Source organism: Capricornis sumatraensis, chromosome 2, assembly GCF_032405125.1.
Source record: "Capricornis sumatraensis isolate serow.1 chromosome 2, serow.2, whole genome shotgun sequence".
NCBI lineage: Eukaryota > Metazoa > Chordata > Mammalia > Artiodactyla > Bovidae > Capricornis > Capricornis sumatraensis.
In genome coordinates this window covers 124,435,666-124,457,704 of record NC_091070.1, presented here as the reverse complement: position 1 = coordinate 124,457,704, position 22,039 = coordinate 124,435,666, and positions in this window count along the sequence as shown.

Genomic DNA, 22,039 nt, shown 5'->3' with positions numbered 1-22,039 from the left:
TGCCACCTCTTCTTAATATCTTCTGCTTCTCTTAGGTCCATATCATTTCTGTCCTTTATCAAGCCCATCTTTGCATGAAATGTTCCCTCAGTATCTCTAATTTTCTCGGCTACTTCACATACCATAAATCTTTCCCTATGTTGCTACATAGTTGTCATACGTCAAGTAACATTGTCATTGTCTGCACAATACTACAGCATTGATGACATATGGAGCTAGAATGCTTTCTATGTTAATATTGGGACCTGTACCCAGAGTTGTCCATCCTATTGCAGAAACAGCCTCTGCAAACAATCCACCCATACTGCTTCCATTGCCAAAGCCAGTGAGGTGAATGGGTGGGCCCTTCAGCAGCTGAAATGAATCAGCCCCTAAGAATCCCTTACTGCTGCTCTCTAACCTCAGTCCATCTGCCTCTGCACCCCTTACCACACCTCCGTGGTTTTACAAGCCTCTACCACTCTCCTCTAGCCTCTTTCTGTTCTCTGTTTCCTTCCCAGCAAAAGGCCTTACTTCCCATTTCACTAAAGACATCTAGCTCAGGCATCACCTCCCTTGTAACCTTGCCTAGCCCTCCCCCATTTCTATACTGGCAGCCCATCTGCCAGTATAGAAAAATTCCCCAACATCTCTCCCTTGAACTCTACAACTTATCTCCTATGTTCCTACCTTCGCTTCCTTTTCTTGTATATCAGAGAAAAGCCATTCCTTCATTCCAATGCTAATCCTTCTACATTGGCCACTGATTTTATCTTCTTCTGCCTTTTCCAAGACCAAGTTGCTGTTCATTATCCATCTGCTCTGCCGTCGCTCACATCCATCATTCCCTTCCTCCTGGCTTAATCCCTTCAGCCAACAATCTTCCAGCCTTAACTCATGCTGCACAAGTGTGCAAGGTGAGAAATGGGTCTCTTTCCTTTCACCTCCAATTTCTTCAAGGAGTAGTTTTCCCTTTTCGTTCGTTCTTTAACCCACTATAGCTTCCGCTTCCTTCATTTACTGAGCATCTACTATGTGAAAACAATGTGGAAATAGAGATGACCAAAGCAGTCCCTGCTCCTGACAGTCTTCCATCTATTGGGGAAGACAGATGGTAAAGCATACAAAACAGTGCAATAAGACAAGACAGCTCAGTTATTGGAAGGATAGCATTCCTAGTAGGGAATCCTTAAAGAAGAGATGGAGAAAGATTTGTTTAGGCCACTGGTTCCCAAGCTTTAGTGTATTCAGAATCACCCACAGGGCATGGGAAAACAAATTCCTGGACTCCAGTGTTTTGTTTGGGGGGCGCAATTTGCATATCTAGTAAGTTAGCAGGTGATACTGATATTGTTGGTCCGAAGACCGTACGTTGTGAACCATTGGCTGAGTAACCTGACTTCTGCATGATTTTTTTCTAGTGAAATTACTTGTAGATATCACCGGAAACCTATTGTCAAATCCAGAGAAGTTCTTTTCAATCTCATTCTCCTTGACCACTTTGCACTCTACACAATTGATTTCTTAACGGGTCTCCCAGTTTCCTGTCCTGCCTTCTTGCAGTTCATTCACTGCACTAATGCCCACAGGACTATCCAAAATACAAGTATAATCCAAACTCTACAGGCTGCCACAGAAAACCCTGGCATCCCAGCCATACTTAGCTCTTCTCCTGCTGCTGCTCGATAGGGTACAGCCCACATTCCAGGTGTATCAACCTACCAGCCAGTTCCCAAACGTGCTGTGGCCCACATGCCCCTCACCTCTATGCCTGCACTTTCCTGTGCTTGACATGCCCTTTCTCCCTCCTCTCCTCCAAGCCAGTCTTCCCCTTGACCTGTGGAATGCTAGCTCAAGGACTTTCCAATGTCACCTCCTCTGGGAAGCTTTCCTCAACTTTGTTGCGTCTTTCCCTGAGCCTCTCTACCGTTGGTTTCTGCACATTACACATGCGTGTGTGTGTGTGCAAAGCTGCTTCAGTCGTGTCTGACTCTTTGTGACCCCTTGGACTGTAGCCCACCAGACTTCTCTGTCCTTGGGATTCTCCAGGCAAGAATACTGGAGTGGGTTGCCATGCCCTCCTCCAGAGGATCTTTCCAGCCCAGGGATTGAACCCTCTTCTCTCACGTCTCCTGCATTGGCAGGTAGGTTCTTTACCACTAGTGCCACCTGGGAAGCCCATATTACACATACTGCTTATCAATTAGTTGAATATATGATTACTATTAATATATTGGGACCTACTTAAGTGCACAGTCTGGGTCTATCTTATTATTTTGTTATTCTCATAGAAGACACTCAGTGTAGGTGTGCGGTGGTGTGGGAATGAAAGTACATAGCGCTTGAATAAATAGTGATCAGGGTAGACACTCACTGCCTACCCAGCGGAGCCCAGTAGTAGGCAGGCAAACAGGAGGAGGAGGAGGACATACAGAGAAACTGTGTTAATGAGCTAGAGTCCAACGTGCCACCTCACAGCCACCTGACTCTGTGACTGGGAGGTTGAACCACAGGCTTTTATTTCCCATGACTCTCTCTTTCTTTGATGACACACTGGTTTGTCAGTACCATGAACCAGGCAGTTATGCAGCTGCCTCTTTTTTTTCAGTAAAATACTCTCCAGGGGACTTATCCAGACTAAGGAGCAACATCTGCGGAGACTGAGCAGGAAACAGTTCGGTTGTCTGGCCTGGTGTGATCACACCGCGAGCCGTCAGCCATTTGCTCTTCATTCCGGTCCCACTGCTGACGGAAAGCTAAAGACGACTCTCCTCCGTGCTTCCCATTTTCCCTCTCTCTTTCTCTCTCTCCCGCTCTGTCTCTCCTCCTCCTTACCTCCCTTACTCCTGTAAATCCTGGTTACGAGGTGACCAGATCCTGCAGAAATAAAACAGGCCTGGTTTTCGATGGGACCAGGCTGCATTCTCCTCATTCTCTAATCATGCCATAAGGTTAAGAAACCATTGAGCAGCTAATGAGCTCAGAACACCCATGCTTTTTGTCACCTAGCCTTTCCCCATCTCCACACAGACCTTCCTATGAGAGCAGCCATTTATGTAGGAGGAGGTGTTTTACATACACGATCTCTTAGATCCTCACAACAACCTGCAAGGCAGATATCTTTACCTCCATTTAACAAAGACACCAAGGCAAAGGAGTTAAAGGACTTCTTATGCAGCAAGCTAATATATGGTATGGGTAAGACTGCAATAATTGTTACCATTGTAATAATTATAGTTGCAAGAATTCTAACACCTGTGCATTTTCCATTACTGTATTCATATTATCTTGGAGAACCAAAAATAACTGAAAGTTACAGAGTTAGCCAGTGTCACGTGCTAAGTCACTTCAGTCATGTCCAACTCTTTGCAGTCCTGTAGACTATAGCCTGCCAGGCTCCTCTGTCCGTGGGATTCCCCAGGCAAGAATACTGGAGTGAGTTGCCATTTCCTTCTCCACAGCCAGTGTCACAGCAGGGATTAAATTCAAGGTGTCCTAAATTCTAGGTCAGTCTGCAAATATCCACTCTATTGAAAGACCTGTTTGGGTATATACGATGTTCCAAGAATTTATGAAACTTAAAAAATATATTTAGGCTACAATGTAAAAATGACCCAGAATGGGAGAAACTGTTTTCGATTACTCACCAGTGACCCTTGTCTCTCTTCTCCTGTGGCCAATGGCTCCAATCAGTTGGTGCTCCCCAAAAGAGATGATTCCCTATCCCTTAAAGTGATACCGTTATCTGTGGCTCAGACTTGTTCATGCATGCTCAATCACTCAGGATTTTCTAGGCAAGAATACTGGAATGGGTTGCCATTTCCTCCTCCAGGGATCAAACCCAAGTCTCCTGAAACTCCTGCATTGGCAGGTGGATTCTTTACCACTGTGCCACCTGGGAAGCCCATGGCTCAGGCTACCCCCAGCCCAATGCAAAGCAGTGTTTTAAAAATCTTCCCCTCTCCTCTTTTCCATCCTCTGAAGTACTAAATCTGACCAGGAAGAAGAAATAAAACTGTGACTACATGCACAAGTAGTTTGACAAAATATAAATGACTTTTTATTTCTACAGCAATGCCAAATTCAGTAAAACAATGATGTTTCTTCTTTTCAAGTCAACTTGACACTTAAAGAGTATGTGTTCCTGAATATTTCCCTGTTCAACTGGTGTTCTTGGCAATGTGAACAAACAGAGCTGATGATAACATCCATCAAAGTTAAGCACACTGAGTGGGTGATAAAGTCAACAAGAAGTTGAAGACAAGATTTACCCCCGATAAGTTGCCAAGAGTTGGCTATGGATTCTCAGTGGACACTGTGGCTCATTCATCTTTACCCTTCAGCCTTCCACCACCACCATCATCCCAGCTTCAGCACTGAGGACAAAAGCAGGAAAGAAGGAAAGCAAGAACGCTCAGAGTCAAGTACATGGGCTGAATACATAAAAGAGATAATCTGACTAGGATAAAAAGCCAGGACTCAGTGGTAAATTCCTAATGAATGCCATGAGAGAACAAAGAGGGGCACTTTAAAAGTCAAAACAAACAACCAAATAAAGGTCACACTCTAGAAGAGCAAGCAGACACTACTAGGCTTTCTTTAAGAAACGTTCTGTTTTCTTGTCCCAGCCTCCTCAAGCCCAGCCCAGGAGGGCCCAGAGTCTGCCCTTTGTTCAAAGACTTGAAATTGTTTGCCTTGGATTATTCCCACTCCTGTATTTCCCTTGCCTCTCTTTTTCAAAAGTAGGTTAAGGATGTTCAGGTTTCCCTCAAGCATCTTAATGAGTTAGTCATGATTACAATTGCATCTTTTAAATTGCCCAACAGGTTGAAAGGCTGCCACGAAAGGAGCTTCTACAAACACAAGCTGGGCTGTGTTTTTCATTTTATTATGTTGCAAAATGTGAATGAGTTACCTCCAAGTGTTTAATTAGCATGAAAGCTACTGAAGCAGAGAGGAGAGAGGTGGGCCACTGTCTCAACAGAAAACGTCGCTCTTGTTCTCACAAGGAACATGCCCATTGGGACTAAAATAAAGAGAAGCTTTTTGCTAACAAATGTGAAAGTGTTTCACACAGCTCATGGCACGTAATAGTAAATGCTCCAAGTGTGTTTGGTAGACTGAAATCTTCTCCACAATCTGCTTCTCAGTCAAGTAACCACCCATGGCTGCCTCCATTTCCTTCCTATCCACTGTCTTGTTCTCTTGGCTCTTGAATTTAAGCCTTAACAACTTTCACGGTGTTTCTCTACCCTTTTTCTCATTGTTGCCCTCTTAAGGATCCTTTTTGAACATTTTTAATTGCTCCCCCATAACATCTTAATACCACAGATATATTGTTATATCAGTTTAAGTTCTCTATTTATATCTATGCGCCTGTATGCTCAGTTGCTCAGTTGTGTCCGACTCTTTAGGACTCCAAGGACTGTAGCCCGCCAGCCTCCACTGTCCACAGAATTTTCCAGACAAAAATATTGGCGTGGGTTGTCATCTCCTTCAACCTGGGAACCCCAGTATTTATATCTTCACTATACATCTGAGATGGTTGAATGGCATCACGGACTCAATGGACATGGGTCTGAGTAAACTCCGGGAGTTGGTGACGGACAGGGAAGCCTGGCATGTTGCAGTCCATGGGGTCGCAAAGAGTCGGACACAACTGAGAGACTGAACTGAACTGATACATCAAGAACCTGGAGTAGGGAATGGCAACCCTCTCCAATAATCTTGTCTGGAGATTTCCATGGACAGAGGCATCCGGTGGGCTACAGTTGATGGGGTTGCAAAGAGTTGGACACAACTTAGTGACTGACACACACATACACATACACATACTTCAAGAAATTAAATTGTAGGTCTTCCCTGGCGATTCAGTTGTTGAGTCTCTATACTTCCACTGTACAGGGCACAGGATCAATCCCTGGTCAGGCAACTATGATCCCATACCGAACATGCCATACCGAGCAGCCAAAAAATAAAAACTAAGGAAAAAAAAGAGCTGTTTTTCATCCCCAAGAAATATTCACACTACTGTTGAGATGGCGATTGCAGCCATGAAATTAAAAGATGCTTACTCCTTGGAAGGGAAGTTATGAACAACCTAGACAGTATATTGAAAAGCAGAGACATTACTTTGTCAACAAAGGTCCATCTAGTCAAGGCTATGGTTTTTCCACTGGTCATGTATGGATGTGAGAGTTGGACTATAAAGAAAGCTGAGCACCAAAGAATTGATGCTTTTGAACTGTGGTGTTAGAGAAGACTCTTGAGAGTCCCTTTGGCTGCAAGGAGATCCAACCAGCCCATCCTAAAGGAGATCAGTCCTGGGTATTCATTAGAAGGACTGATGTTGAAGCTGAAACTCCAATACTTTGGCCACCTGATGTGAAGAGCTGACTCATTGGAACAGACTCCGATGCTGGGAAAGATTGAAGGCAGGAGGAGAAGGGGACAACAGAGGATAAGACGGTTGGATGGCATCACCGACTCAGTGGACATGGTTTGGGTGGACTCCAGGAGTTGATGATGGACAGGGAGGCCTGGTGTGCTGCGGTTCATGGGGTCACAAAGAGTCAGATACTACTGAGCGCCTGAACTGGACTGTTGAGAATACGTGGCCTACCAGGCTAGAGTAGACTGATCTAGGCCATAAAAGAAACAGATCATAGAACTGTTATGAATGCTGGATGAAATCAATTTGGGGAAAAATCCAAGCAAGTGGCAGGCATAAGAATTTGTCTAAATCAGTTTTGAAATTGGTCAAGATAGACAGCTGGCCATAAAGGTTAGCCAAGCAGGATATATGTTGGAGAAAGTAGCTTTGAGGGAAGACAGAAGAGCAAGGTTCAAGACAGGCAGAGGCATGGAGAATACTGGTTCATTGGGTCATATGATGCCTCATATACAAAAATTCCAATATGCAGAAAAGCTCCATGGAAGAGAAATTGCTCCCAGCTCTGAAGCCAGATTGGACGCTTATCTTTCATCTTAAAAAGCCCTGAACTATCAGGCTCATTGTGCCCCATTGATGAAAATCTCTGGTTATTATAGGGAAACACATCAAGTTGACCCCTGCATTCTCTAAGAACCAAGTTCTTCCAGTACTTTGAGGCTTCTGTATCAGATGAAAGAACCAAGCCTTTTAACCTGACTTGGAGCTTTGCTGTGGTATTCATGTCCTCAGGCATTCGAACAGGTTAATCAGATAAGAAGTCTGGTTTACTACTCCTCGAATCATTTATCTTCTGGAGAACCTTCCTCTCCTGACCTAAAAACAGAAATGGACCCAGATCCCTGGCTGAGCACTCCAAAACCTGGGCTTCCTAAAGCCATTAGGATCTCTCAGGTAAGTACAACAGCCATTCTCATTGATCTTCCAGGTCAGTATCTCCGTGGCTTTTGGTACCACTGTTCACACTCTCCTCCTTAATTAAAGGTCAGTCACTCCAACTAAGGTCTTCATCACTCTCTACTTCTGTGGTCCTCTGAACACTTGTCTTCTCATTCTTCTTCTTTCTCCCTACCTTTCTCAAGGGCATCCTTCATCTTTGGTTCCTTCCCATTGCCCTCGATGCTCATCCCCTCCAAGGTGATCTGTTCCTATGTTCAATTTAATTTGATAAACATCACTGAGCACTTGCTATATGCCCAGGACAGGTAAAAACAGGATATGGTCCTTTCACACTCTTATGGGGAAATAGATATGTATAAAACCAAGAATAACACAATGTGAGATATATAATATACAAAATATCCTAGCATTCCAATGAGGAAGTAATGAATCATGTCTTAAAGAGACCGTAAAAGACATTCCAGATGGAAAAATTTTGATTTGTGTCTTGAAGAATGAATCAAGATTCATAAAATAGAAAAGTTGGAGAAAGAGCATCACAGATAGAGAGATGAGGATGGAAAAACACACGGCATGATCAAGAAGGGTTAGAAAGCCCATGCGACCATGTGAGGGGGAAGTATAACAGTTGTGAAAGTAGGCAAGGTTGGGCGAGGAGTGATAGGAGATAATGCTGGAGAGTTCAGGACACGCTTCAGTCACCATTGAAATTTACATTTGTAGGTGACATAAAAGTGGATGGTCATATTGCCCAGCACATGTTAAAAATTAATTTAGCTCAGTTTTACTATATGTCATGCACTGTGCTAGGTGCTGGTGATACAACGATAAATAAGCTGCCCCTGAAGGAGCTCCTCGTAGAAATATACACATGTTTTTTGTTGTTATTTTAGTCATGTCCAACTCTTTTTGACTCAACAGAATGTAGCCTTCCAGGCTCTTCTGTCCATGAGATCTTCTAGGCAAGAATACTGGAGTGGGTTCTGTTTCCTTCTCCAAGGGATCTTCTGGACCCAGGGATTGAACCTGTGTCTCCTGCATTTGCAGGCAGATTCTTTACCACTGAGCCATCAGGGAAGCCCACACCTGTCTAAAGAATTAATATATGCAATGCAAGGTAATCCATGCAGTGATGGTAGCATGTACGTGACACAAAATAGAGACGGATTGGCGCTGAATGGAAAGATTAGCAGAGAAAAAGTGATACATGAGCTGAGCTTTAAGAGATCAACTGGACAGATCAACTATGGTAGATGGAATGATGGCTCCCAGGAGATATGTGTGTCTTAATCCTATGAAGATAAATATCATAGCAATGGTGACTTTGAAGATGTGATTAATTTGGAGAAGATAGAAAAATTATAGATCATCTAGATGGGCCCATTGTAATCACAAGGATCCTTCTATAAAAGGGAGACAGGAGTGCCAGAGCCAGGGGAGGAGATGTGACAACAGAAGCAGAGGTTGGAATGATGTGGCCATTAGCCAAGAGAGCATGTTGCTGCTGGACTCTGCCAGGCTCCTCTGTCCATGGGGTTCTCCAGGCAAGGATACTGCCATGGGTTGCCACGCCCTCCTCCAGGAGATCTTCCCAACCCAGGGACTGAATTCCATCTCTTATGCATTGGCAGGTGGCTTCTTTACCACTAGAGCCACCTGGGAAGCCCTGGGCAGTTTCTGGAAGCTGGAAAAGACGACGAATAGATGATCTCTTATGACCTCCAGAAGGTATGCAGCTCTGCTGACACCTTGGTTTTAGCCCCATAAGACTCACTTCAGACTTCCAATTTGCCAAAACACAAGGTAATAAATTTGTGTCATGCTTAAGTCATTGAGTTTGTGGTAATTTGTCACAGGAGCAAGAGAACGCTGACACAGATGGAGCAGTAGGCAGGCTGTTGGGGTGGAGAGCCTTCCAGGTAAAAAGGAAGAGCATCACCAAAGACACAGAGGCATGGACTAGCATGGCACACCTTGGGGAGGGGCTTACGAGGGAGGAGCTTAGTGTTGCTGAGCTTCAAGGATTACCAGGTAGGAGCAGAAGAAAAGGCTGGGTGTGAGGCAAATGTCAGATGATAGAAGGCCTTGTAGGGGGCTGTCCTGCCAAGGAGCTTAGGTAGAGTTTAAGCTTAGAAGGAAAATCAGGGGAATTTAATGCTTTTAAGCAAAAAAATGAAAATACCAGATTTTTAATTTGAAAGGAAGTTTGAATGAGGAAGAGCCTGAGGCAGGGAGGCTATTTAGGAAGCTATTGCAAAAGCCCTGGGGTGTGATGCCCTCAACTACAGCAGGGTGACTAACAGCAGAAGTCAGAGTAAAGAGATATTTAGGACTCAGAGAGTAACAGAATATTGGGAGAAAAACAAAAGAAAAGTCAAGGTTGGGACCTTAGGAGACGGCCATGCTCCCCACTGAGATGGGAACAACTGGAGGTTACACCTAATAATTCTTAGGTTGATATTCTCTTTATTGCTGTGTTAAGTCCCATTAACCTATGTGTGGACTGTCTTTAAATTCTCCTGCTACCTTTTCCTCAACCTGTTCTGTATGTTGTAGTTAGAACAGATTAGCTGTTCCTTATCTTACGGATTCTTATTTAGTCCCTGTGCGTGTGTGTGTTGAGTTGCTAGGTCATCTCCAACTCTTTGTGACCCCACAGACTGTAGCCCACCAGGCTCCTCTGTCCATGGAATTCTCCAGGCAAGAATATGCTGGAGTGGGTTGCCATTCCCTTCTCCAGAGGATCTTCCCGACCCAGGAATCAAACCCGGATCTGTGTTGCACGCAGATTCTTTACCATCTGAGCCACCAGGGAAGCCCCTATTTAGTGCCTACCATGCGCTAGGTGATGACTCATTGGAAAAGACCCTGATGCTGGGAAAGATTGAGGGCAAGAGGAGAAGGGGGCAAAAGAGGATGAAACGGTTTGATGGCATCACCAACTCAAGGAATGTGAGTTTGAGCAAACTCTGGGAGATAGTAAAGGACAGGGAAGCCTGGCATGCTGCAGGGGGTCCATGGGGTCACAAAGAGTGGGATGCCAGATACTATTATATAGACTGAAGGCATATTGTTATAGACAAAATAACTTAGAAAATAAGCTAACCTACCGTATAGCTCAAGGAACTCTACTCAGTGCTCTGTGGTGACCTAAATGGGAAGGAAATCCCCAAAACAGGGGATATATGTATACATATAGCTGACTCGCTTTGCTATGCAGCAGAAACTAGCACAACATTGTAAAGCAACTATAGTCCAATAAAAATTAACTTAAAAAATAAGCTAGCATAAAATTAACCTAGAAGGTTTTATGAGAAGGTAGTTTTGGACATTTCCATCACCAGTTCATATCTTCTACACAGATTTCCAATTTTCTCTCGCTTTATAGCCAGATTTCTTGGGGGTATCCTCCAGCAGTCTGTCAAGTAGCTTGTCCCAAACTATTGAAAATCTTAACACCCAAATGGGTTGTGATCTGAATCTATGCTTTTTGAATTATCTGTGTTTTTTTACATTAATTTATTTTAATTGGAGGCTAATTACAAAATTGTGATGGTTTTTGCCATACATTGACATGAATCAGCCATGGGTGTACATTTCTTTTGTTTGTTTTTTTAAAAACTTTCAAGCTGTTGTGGTCTGCTACCTGGTCCTCCTGCACTGGACTAGTGCATACATAGTTCACGCCCCACGTGACTTGCTGTGTGAATTCCTCAGCCCACAGACTTGTCCATACCCTGCTCAGTGACCCAAGTTAACTGATGACTTGCGTGTATGTCATAGCATTCTTAATTTGCTTTGAAAGCTTAAAAGTGCTGCCTCTCAGTTTCTGTACCCTCAATTCCAACCCTGCCCATAGAACCCAGGTTGAATTCCCTCACTGAATGAGTCCTTTAGTAAAAGAGTTTTGAGGAATCTGAAACAAATTATATAGTGATTGCATTTTTGCTGGCCCACTGAAGCCTATATTGGCCATGCTAACTTATAGTTTTCCTATAAATAGACACTAGACTTTGTGGAGGCAGGAGAATGAAGACTTATAGGACTATTTGGCAGGTCAGTTTTTTAAATAGTAAATGCTTCTTATTTTTCCCCTCTTTTTCATTTTTTAAAAAGATTTCTTTAGTCAGCTACCTCCTTATCCCAATCTCAACTCAGGCAAATGAAAATTAATGTTAGAGTCCCTCAATTCTTTATCAAGCTCTTGCCAGGGATAATCCAACCCCCTCAATTTCACTAGCCCTAAATAGATGAAGCTATTTAGCATAAATCATAGCTTAAGCTAACCCGAGGCTTATGGACTGGATGGGACTAGGAAACAGAAGGAGCCTTTGTCTCTGATTCATTGGCTGAACACTGGACCTGGCTTATTCTGGATGTCCTCCAGCCCCCAATGAGTATGTTTGCAGCCTTATATTACAGGACTTTTTTCCTAGGACTTTTTTTTTTTTTTTCAGTCCTCATCATCTTTGTCCTTTCTTTGCTTTTGACACCTTTAACTCTATCTTTTCTGTAAATAAACTTTCTTTTTCGATGGCTTCCATGACTCTACATTGGGTTTGTTCTTCTTTATTTTATGCAATTTAGTCATTGTTGTCTCTTCCTCCACTCTCTCCTCCTTTCTTGAGGGCCTCATCTTGGACCTTCTTCCCTCACTCTCACGTGATACTCTCATCCTCCCCTATGGACTCAGTTATCATCTCCATGTCCTCATGACCTAAGTGCCTTCCTGAGCACGAGATACCTAATTCCAACTGCCTTCTCAGCTTACTCATGTAAGTATCTTACAACCATCACACACTCAATGTTAGACCTCAGAAACCTCTCCTTCCTGCATTTAATATCAGGACACTGCTATTCACTTAAACATTCAAGATATGTGCTTAGAATCATTCATGATTCCTCCCTTTTCCTCATTCCTCATCTTCAGTCAGTCACCATCCATCATTCCACCGCTGCTGTGTTTTTCCAATCATTCCCTTTTTATCCATCTCTGCTACCACACTTCAGGCTCTCATCCCTTCTCACCAAGATCAATCTCAGTTCTCTGGACCCTCAGGTCAGCAATGCCTGCCCAGGGCTCAGCTCCCAGTCTTGTCCATCTCTAGCGCAAGCTCCGCTCAGTTGCTTCATTCCCTTTCTTTTGACAGGCAGACCTAATCATTCATACTCTTGAATACTAACCTTTGCAGCTCTTCTTTCTTTAGCTCTTTATAACACAATCAAATGTTTTTCTTTTAATGGATTACCAGGACTTTCACACACATGCCTTGACTGATTTTATTTATAGACTTTTCTAGTTAAATGACAAAAACCGAACATTTTTCCAACTTGCCACCATTTCTACCATTTCTCAGAGCTCTACATTCTATTCTTGCCACCAGGTATGAGCCAGCCCCTGCCCCTCTACCTAGATGGGTTGCTGTTGTTCAGTTGCCTGTCATGTCCAACTCTTTGTGACCCCATGGGCTGCAGCACACCACACCTCCCTGTCCCTCACTATCTCCTGAAGTTTGCCAAAGTTCATGTCCGTTGTATCAGTGATGCCATCCAGCCATCTCATCCTCTGATGCCTTCTGATGGGTTGCTGCTGCTGCTAAGTCGCTTCAGTCGTGTCCAACCCTCAGCGACCCCATGGACTGCAGCCTTCCAGGCTCCTCAGTCCATGGGGTTTTCCAGGCAAGAGTACTGGAGGGGGGCGCCATTGCCTTCTCCTCTGTGGGTTACTAATCATCTAAAACTTGGTGCATCCTGGGGCACTCCTCCAAGCACTGGTCCCTGCTCCTTCCGCTGTGTTGCCACAGCACTTTGTGGTGGTGATTGTGGTTTAGTCACTAAATTATGTCTGACTCTTGCCATCCCATGGACCATAACCTGTCAGGCTCCTCCATCCACAGGATTCTCCAGGTAAGAATACTGGAGTGGGTTGCCATTTCCTTCTCCAGGGGATCGTCCCGACCCAGGAATTGAACCCAGGTCATGGCAGGCAGATTCTTTACCAATGGAGCTATGAGGGAAGCCTATAGCACTTTGTAGGGGGCCTCTATGGCAGTTCGTTCAATGGAGTCTAATGAGCAAGGTGCTGAATTATACTCTAAAGGTACAAAGAAGATGGTACTGCCATCAAGGAGCTTACCTCTAATTCATAAAGACATGAGTATAAAGAGCAAATACATTTGTTTATGTATTTTTAAGAAATCAACATTACAAAGTACTACAGGTGCTATAGGAGACGTATAGACGGGGCATGGTGAACAATAAAGAAAGGAAGGCGGGTCCACCTCTGCCTGTGAGACTGGAGACTGGAGGAGAGAAACCTACGGACATGTCTTATAAAAGAGACAACCCTCCTAACAGATGATGAAAGGAGGGGATTCCAGGCACAGGAGAGCATAAGCAAAGGCCTGACAGGATGAAGCAGCAGGGCATGTTTTGGGAAAAGCAACTGGTTCTCTACGGCTCCCCTGGGGTATCAGCAAAGATACAGTGAGACAAGAGGTCGGAGAACAAAGAGGAAGATTTTCCTTAGAAGCAATGAGGAGCCACTGCAGGGTTTTGTTCACTGCAGAGATAGAATGTTCCAAATTATATTTTTAGAAAGACCATTCTAGCAATAGTATTCAGAGTATAACATAAAGCTTTTTGGTAGTGGGATGGTCTGTCAAAAATCTATTTTCCCTATTAGATTTTGAGCTTGTTGATGTCGAGTATATCTCTTTCATTTTTATCTTCCTGATGCCCAACACCCTCATTCATCAAGCAACATGAGAGAGGCTACATGACACTGGTGCCAGAGTATGGATCTAAGACTCAGGGGAACCGAGCTCTGAGCCAGGCTGTGTCCCAGCCTGATGAGACATCAGCAGGTCACTCTCTGCTTCACTTTCTTCATCTATAACATGGTGGTTTATTCAAGATCGTCTTTCACTTCTCTTTTGCTCTAACATTCCGTAATTCTATAAGGGAGGATCCTTTTTTTTTTTTTTTTTTCAAAGCTTGCAGTCAATATTTGGGAATACAAACGACAAATCTGCCTCTGGTTTATAGACGTGTCAAGAGCTTATTGCACCATGAAGCACAAGTTGACCCAAAGGTTATATAAACCACTCTGAATAGTGAGCCATGATTCTGGTTATATTGTTCACACAGTAAAAGGATAGGTTCTTTGTGCTGAAGGGGTACAGAGTTGTCTCCTCACATTCAAAGTTTTTATTGAATTTCTTACAATACAATACTGTGCAAATGTTTATTCCTTTTTTAAAGGAAAATACACAGAACTTAGATTATTATTACTAAAAACTTCTAAGTTGTAAGATAAATACATTTAGAAACGATTAGAAGCTTGAGAGATCCAACAGTTTTATCCATCTTAAATTAGTTGTCTATTTATTAGCTCAGCAGGATACGCAAAGCTTTATCAGGTTCTTGATGTCCCTTTCATAATTTTAATATATCTTTGACTTGGTAGAATACACTCTAACATTGCTGCTTCATCAGTGTGCTACTAGCCTGATTACCAGAAGTTAAAATTCAAGATCTCTATCACAAAGCCAGTTCTATTAACCAAAGCGGGGGGAAAAAGACAAGGGCTTTTTGTTAGCCTTCACAGTATTTGATTTTTCTTTATAAGACTATAACTTTCAGGGACTTCCCTTGTCCAGTGGTTAAGACTTTGCCTTCCAGTGCAGGAGATGCAGGTTTAATCCCTGGTCAGGGAGGTAAGATCGTATAGGTCTTGTAGCCAAGAAACTAAAACATAAAACAGAAGCAGTATTGTAATAAATTCAATAAAGAATTTAAAAATGGTCCACATTAAAACGAAATCTTAAAAAAGAAAGACTATACCTTAAACTCTCTTCAGCTCTTTTTTGTTGTTGTTGTTGTTGATAATACAATTTTACTATCTTTTACCAAGAGGTTTTTCTAAATTTGAAACAAACTTCTTCAGTTTTTTTTCTCTACTGTGGTCTTTCTCCATTGATATTGGGATACAATTATTTAAATTTAATTCATCAGAGATTTGTTTCTAAATTTTGAAGTTTAATGTCTTATTAGCCTTTTCCTAATAAATGATTCACTCTCTAGTATTGAACTCAAATATATAAATTATCTAATTTCTTAATATACTATCTATTTATAAAATAAAATGCTCACTCTGAGCACATTCTCATAATAAGCAACGTGCCTGGGTTTCCTTTTACTGTAAAGCAGCTGATAAATTTGTGCCAGGGCATACTTTTACAGGATGGTTTGTTAACCAGCCACAGTAATTTGAAGATGCTTCAGTTGAGTCATGCCTTCTTTAGAGCAGATCTTTAGACGAGGAAATGAGGCCTGTTTATTAGTGTGGTGGACATGAAGAGAGAGATAGTGGTGACACCACCCTTCCCTTATTCTTTCACAGACACTCTTATGCTCCAGGTGGGCGAGTGCAGCCCATGGTGCTAGTGATTCCTTGGGCTTTGACTTAGCTGAGCAAGGGCCCTGTTTTCAGTTGGTTGGCTTGTTCTTAGAGACTAAGCTAGCAGAGTGGGTTTGGGGTTCAGAATATTATCCAAACAAGCAAGGTGTATGGTACAGCAGTTCCACCTCCAGAGAGGGGCTCACCCTCTTACAGTGCCCCTTTGTTGACCTCTCAGCCCTCCTATATGGGGGAAGAAGCGGGACTGTCCCTGACTGGTCCATCTCCCTGACACTGTCATTTAAGCAAGGGCTTATTGGCTCATTTACCCCAAACCCATGAAGAGCATCTAATTGTCATTTGTCAAACTACATATGAAATATATTTGGGGGTATAAGATTAATAATCTTGAGGAACAAAAAAAGTGCCCTGGCCAGGTTACCAAAGTTCTAAAGAAAGTTCTAAAATTCACAGCATGTTTCAAACCAAACAGCACTGTCTGAAACTTAAACAATTTACAATGTAACTTTAGGTTCTCTTTTATCTCAAGAAGAAAGTAAAGATAGTTCTAGAAAAATTCCCAGTATACAGGATTGTACTTACTGTTCCTTTCCTCATCACCAAAGTGAGATTTTCAAATAGCTTTCTTTTAATATCCTATGCAAGGAATAATAATGAGAGGAGAAACGACACGCCAGATGAGTTTCTCCTCCTCCTCATAGTCCTAGAAGAAGCTGGAGAAAACAGCATGATAAGGGCTACTAAAATGCTGTGCTGTGTGCTGTGCTTAGTCACCCAGTTGTGTCCAACTCTTTGTGACCCCATGGACTGTAGCCCCCTAGGCTCCTCTGTCCATGGGGATTCTCCAAGCGAGAATACTGGAGTGGGTTGCCAAGCCCACCTCTGGTGCATCTTCCTGACCCAGGGATTGAATCTGCCTCTCCTGCATTGCAGTCGGATTCTTTTCCTCTGAGACACTGAGAAGACCAAAAAATCAACTATACTTCAATAAAAACAAAAAACATCTGAGATGCTGACTCTCAGCTCATGTAAGAATAGCCTGCTACCATTTTTCCCTCACAAAAGTAATTCTATACTTTTTTCATTTCTTAAAAGGTTATTATCCAAACAATTATCTCTTGTGGAAAAGAAGACAGCAAAAGATGGTTTAAAAAACTAAGCATGTGGCTTTTAGAAACAAAGTTAACGAATTTTGAAGGGTAGTAGGTAATCATGTAACAAACAGGTGCCAAACATTTAAACATCTAAGAGCTGTTTGGACAAACCATTTACTTGGAGATGTATACTGGGAAAACAAAGTCTGCAGAGCTAAGGTAGTATATGCTGTCTACCCGTGTTGCTCAGACTACCTGGGCAGGACTCCGGATTGTCACCCACTACCTGTGAGATCTTGGACAAGTTACTTCTCTGTGCCCCTATTCCCTCCTAGGTAAAATAGAAACAATAATGGTACCTACCTCATAGAGTCTGACGAAATTCAAATAAGCTAATACACATTAGATATGTAGAAAACCGCCTGACATAGAATAGGCACTTAATAAATGCTAAGTTGAAGTATACTGACTGATTCTACTTTAAAATTCTTTGTAGCAATGGATGGACTAAATTTTTAAGGGGGTGTAGGACCAAGACTTGGCTTCCCAGGTGGCGCTAGTGGTAAACAAGCAGCCTGCTAAGGCAGGAGATCTAAGGAGATGCAGCTTCTATCTTTGGGTTGGGAAGATCCCTTGGAGAAGTGCATGGCAACCCACTCCAGTATTCTTGCCTGGAGAATCCCACGGACGGAGGAGCTGGGCGGGCTATAGTCCATGGGGTTGCAAAGAGTCAGACACAACTGAAGTGACTTAGCGTTCATGCTTACAGGACTGAGACTTAAAATGATACAGACCACAGATCTAGAAACTTTTAAAAGGAGCTCCTAAAAATCAGTCTCCTGGAATCTTTGTTGTTTATCTTAGAGCAGAGATTGAAATCTTTTCAGTTAGAACCCATGCCTATAATCATTTATTCATAATTAAATATGATTTAAAACTGAACTTTCATTTTGGTTCCTCCTCTTGCCTCTTTTACTATTCTTTCCCCTTTTGCTACTGGTAAAATTATCTTTCAATCAATATAATTTGAGCTCTCTCTCCCACCCGCTGGGGTGCTCTTCTCCTCGTGTCTTTAGATCAACATGCCCTCAATCCTCAAAGATGGATTTTCCTGCTATCTTCTAAGTAAAATAGAGCTGTAACACTGAGCTGAAAAAAAAATTAAAATAAAAAATATATATAATTTGAATTTCAGGTACACAAAAGACACTGGGCTACATGCTGTGTAAGAGTCTGTAGCCTGTATAGGAGACTGATTGAAATAGACTATTACATAAATCTTATGAGTATGTACAACATTGTTACTAGAGAAAACACATTCCACAATGGCAAATGATTGTTTGAGTGTTCATCTCTATTCTATTTAATAAGTCAAGGAACTAGGTTGTTGATTTCACTCGCTCTGTTCCTTCAATTCCCTTCTTGTACCATGGAAAATAAGAGTAATCTTGTAGGCACACTTGCAGGCTGGGTGAAATGGGGTGAACACCCTAACTTGGGAAGTTCATCGCCAGGTTGCCCTTATGAGTCAGGTGGTTGCCAAATGTAGAGTCTTAAAGGGTTTTGGGGGGATCATCTCTCCAGATTATCTATGCACTGACCTCTACCCTTGCAGTGATTTAAAATCCCTACACTCTACACCGGCTTCCCCGCTGTGACTTAGGTTTGGCCGTATAATAAAGAGGTGATGAATCATGCCTTTTCCCCTATTTGCTGCTGCTACACTTGTTTTAGACAATTATCAGGCCCAGTAATTTAGGCACATTGCTGCTTTTAAGATTGAAAATTGAAAGTCCTTCCCCTCCACAAGAAAATGTCATAACTGTATATATAGAAATGACTTACAAGAAACTATAAAGTAGTTAATTTGCTTATCAACCATAAATAAATAATACTAAGTTGAGCATAGAAAATAAACAGAAATTTCCAGGAAAATCTAAGTGTTGTATCAGCCAGGCCATGTCATCCCCAACCTGACCCCTCTGCTCAAGCCACAGTCTGCCTCTTGCAGATGCAGCCATTGCCCAGTCCTTTTGCCAGTGAGAGCCTGATGTCATTCCAGTTCTTTCTCCAGAAGAGAGGGGAGAAATAAGGAAATAGTTTATTAGGAGCTCGACTCCCAGCATTTAGCCCAGTGCCTGGCACAGAGCCTGGCATGTAAAGAGTACTCAGTAAATCCTGATTGATTACCACCCCCCAGAGCCTGTGTCCAGTGCGATTTGGGATGGATGTTGCCTTCTGACACTTCTTCTATGTATTACTTCCCAGGTTCCCTACCTGCCTCTCACCATGTGTGACTGACCATCCTAGCTGGCTGTTCTGATCCAGTCATCTGCCTCTGGTTCCCCTTCCAGAACCCCTGGAAGAATCACAGCGTAGTCTGCAATACCAGCTGATGGGTCGGGGTGAGGGGGAAGGTGGAGGTGGCCTGACTTTGTCACCTGGGTCCTATAGTTCTTTTTCCCTAACGGAAGGCCTGTTTCAGGGGTCTTTTACATTGCCCAGGGACTTCTGATTAACAACCCCCTGAAAGTGAAAGTGTTCGTAGTTCAGTTGCATCCGACTCTCTGTGACTCCATGGACACTAACCTGCCAGGCCTCTCTGTCCATGGAATTCTCCAGGCAAGGATACTGGAGTGGGAAGCCATTCCCTTCTCCAGGTGATCTTCCTGACCCAGGGATTGAACCCAGGCTCCTGCATTGGAGGCAGATTCTTCATCTTCTGAGTCACCAGGGAACCCCAACAATCCCCTGGTCCTAAAATGTTAAGAATCCCCTCTTGGACTTCCCTGGTGGTCCAGTGGTAAAGAATCCAGCTGCCAGTACAAGGGACATGGCTTTTATCCCTGGTTCCAGAAGATTCCACATGCTGTGGGGCAAATGAACCCTTGAGCCACAACTACCGAAGCCCTTACACCCTGGAGCCCTTGCTCCACAGCAGGAGAAGCCACTGCAATAAGAAGCCTGTGCAGTGCAACGAAGAGTAGCCCCTGCTCACCACTAGAGAAGGCCTGCAGGCAGCAGCAAAGGCCCAGTGCAGCTAGTAAATAAATGAATAATCCTAAAAAGTAAAGAAGAATCCCCTCTCCCCAAGTCTTCGTACTCCTTCTTGACTCATTCCTTGGACACTATTGCCAGAGACTTCTCCATGTTAAGATACGACACTGACTCCTTTTTCATAAGGTATTTTACTCTCATCTGTTTCCCAATTAAAATCCAAGTATGAAATCCACATTAATATAATTTTATCATGCATGTGTGCTTGCTAAGTTGCTTCAGTTGTATCTGACTCTTTCTGACCTATGGACCGTAGCCCGCCAGCCTCCCTCTGTCCCTGCGATTCTCCCGGCAAGAATACTAGAGTGGTTTACCATACCCTCCTCCAGGGGATCTTCCCAACCCAGGGATCAAACCTGCATCTCTTTGTCTCCTAATTTTACCGTAAATATGCTCAAAGCTGCAAGGACTTACATTTACTTGCCTGTTAATTTCTCTTTTTCTCCCTGAAAGGAAATGAAGTAACCTCCCTCTTAGAAGAAATCCCTCTTTTCTCATTCAATTTTTATAGGCTACTTCTAGCAGTGCGTTGAATTCTGTGCCCATGTTTCTAATCAGTCTTCACAGCTTCGTTCCTTTCCATCTCTTTTTTCCTGTCCGTATTTCTATCGTATCAGTTATGGCTTTCGTTAGCTGTTGCCTCAGCTTTGGCAACACCTTGTACACAGTCTTCTTACTTACTTACTTACTAGACCAGTTTATCTGACCTTGGCTCTTATCATCTACGAGGCTTGGGGCAAGTTGCTTTTGCTCTAATCCCCAATTTCTTCTGTAACATAGGCATATTATAGTATGGATTTTATAGGGTTATTATAAACGCAAGCACATATTCTAGGTTCCTCCAGGCTATAAATCCAGATGCTAATTAAAAATCTTAATGGTTCTCACCCTTCCCCAGAGATTTCAGAATCTTACGAAATGGATGAGCCCAGTGACCATTGAGTGCTTTGTGCCAACCGCTGATCTAGGCTCTGGGTACACAGCCATAAACCCATAGACCTGGACACTACTTTCATGGGTTTACATTCTACAGTAGGAAAAAGACAACTTTTTTTAAAAGAGGAAGAAATAAGCAAAATTATGGTACATGAAATCCTGGTAAATGCTGTGGAGAGAAATTTGGGGTGGGTGGTACAAGGGGGTGGGGAGCTTGGTTTTATACAGGGCAGAAAGGCGCTGTTTGTGTAAATACTGTCGTTGAAAAATGTGTTGTTGAGTCATTAGTGAGCAACTCTTACCTGTGCTCTTGAATCAGTTATGCCATCACGATTGTTCCAGTTCACTTAGCCTAACACCATGACACAGGCTCTGCCAGCACCAGGGTGAGCTAGAAGCCCACACCCATGCCTCATTTGGAGCCCTGCATGTTCCCCTAGTCAACGATGCTTTTGAAAAACAGGAAGTAAGAGAGTCCATTTTTCAGCATTAATGCTCAAGGTAAAGTATTACTGAGCTCACTAAAGTCAGCTACTGTTACCTTGCTGTGAATTAAACAAAAACGTTTTCTGCCACTAGAGCTGGCCCCGTGGTGCTGGTTTTGTGGGACGTCTAGGGCTGGATAGCCCCTGTGATGCCTGTCAGCATCCTCTCTCAACATGAGAAAGGAAAAGCTCTTTTCCTGGGTGCTACACCCAGTTACCCACTGGGTGATAGGCCCCAGGGCATTTCAGAGTTTCATAAAATGGCTCTTTCTATTACACAGAGGCCTCTCTTTGTTTTCTTCTGGAAAGACACACAGGAGGAAATAGAATTGGGCCCTGCTGCATAACAGGCAGACTGGCCATGGCCTTGCAGGACTCAAGCCCAGTCTTAACTATTGCAGACTCCTTCCTCAACAGGCTGTGCTCTCCCTAGAGGCCCCACTGTACCTGCCCACCACCATCTCCCTCCGGAACTACCCCAGATATGTCTATGCACAACCCGAATCCTTCTGAAGCCAGACTTTGAGTTTTCCCCCAGCAAACTCTTAGCCCCCTTGTACACCAATGGATTCCAATTATTTCTTGAGAGGAAAGGATATTGTCTTACTCTATGTCACAGACATATCTGTCTTAATTCTGGCCTAGCTAGGACTTTATATTACATAGTAAATAGAAATACTATTAATCACGTGATTAAAACAATTCTGTTTAGTAG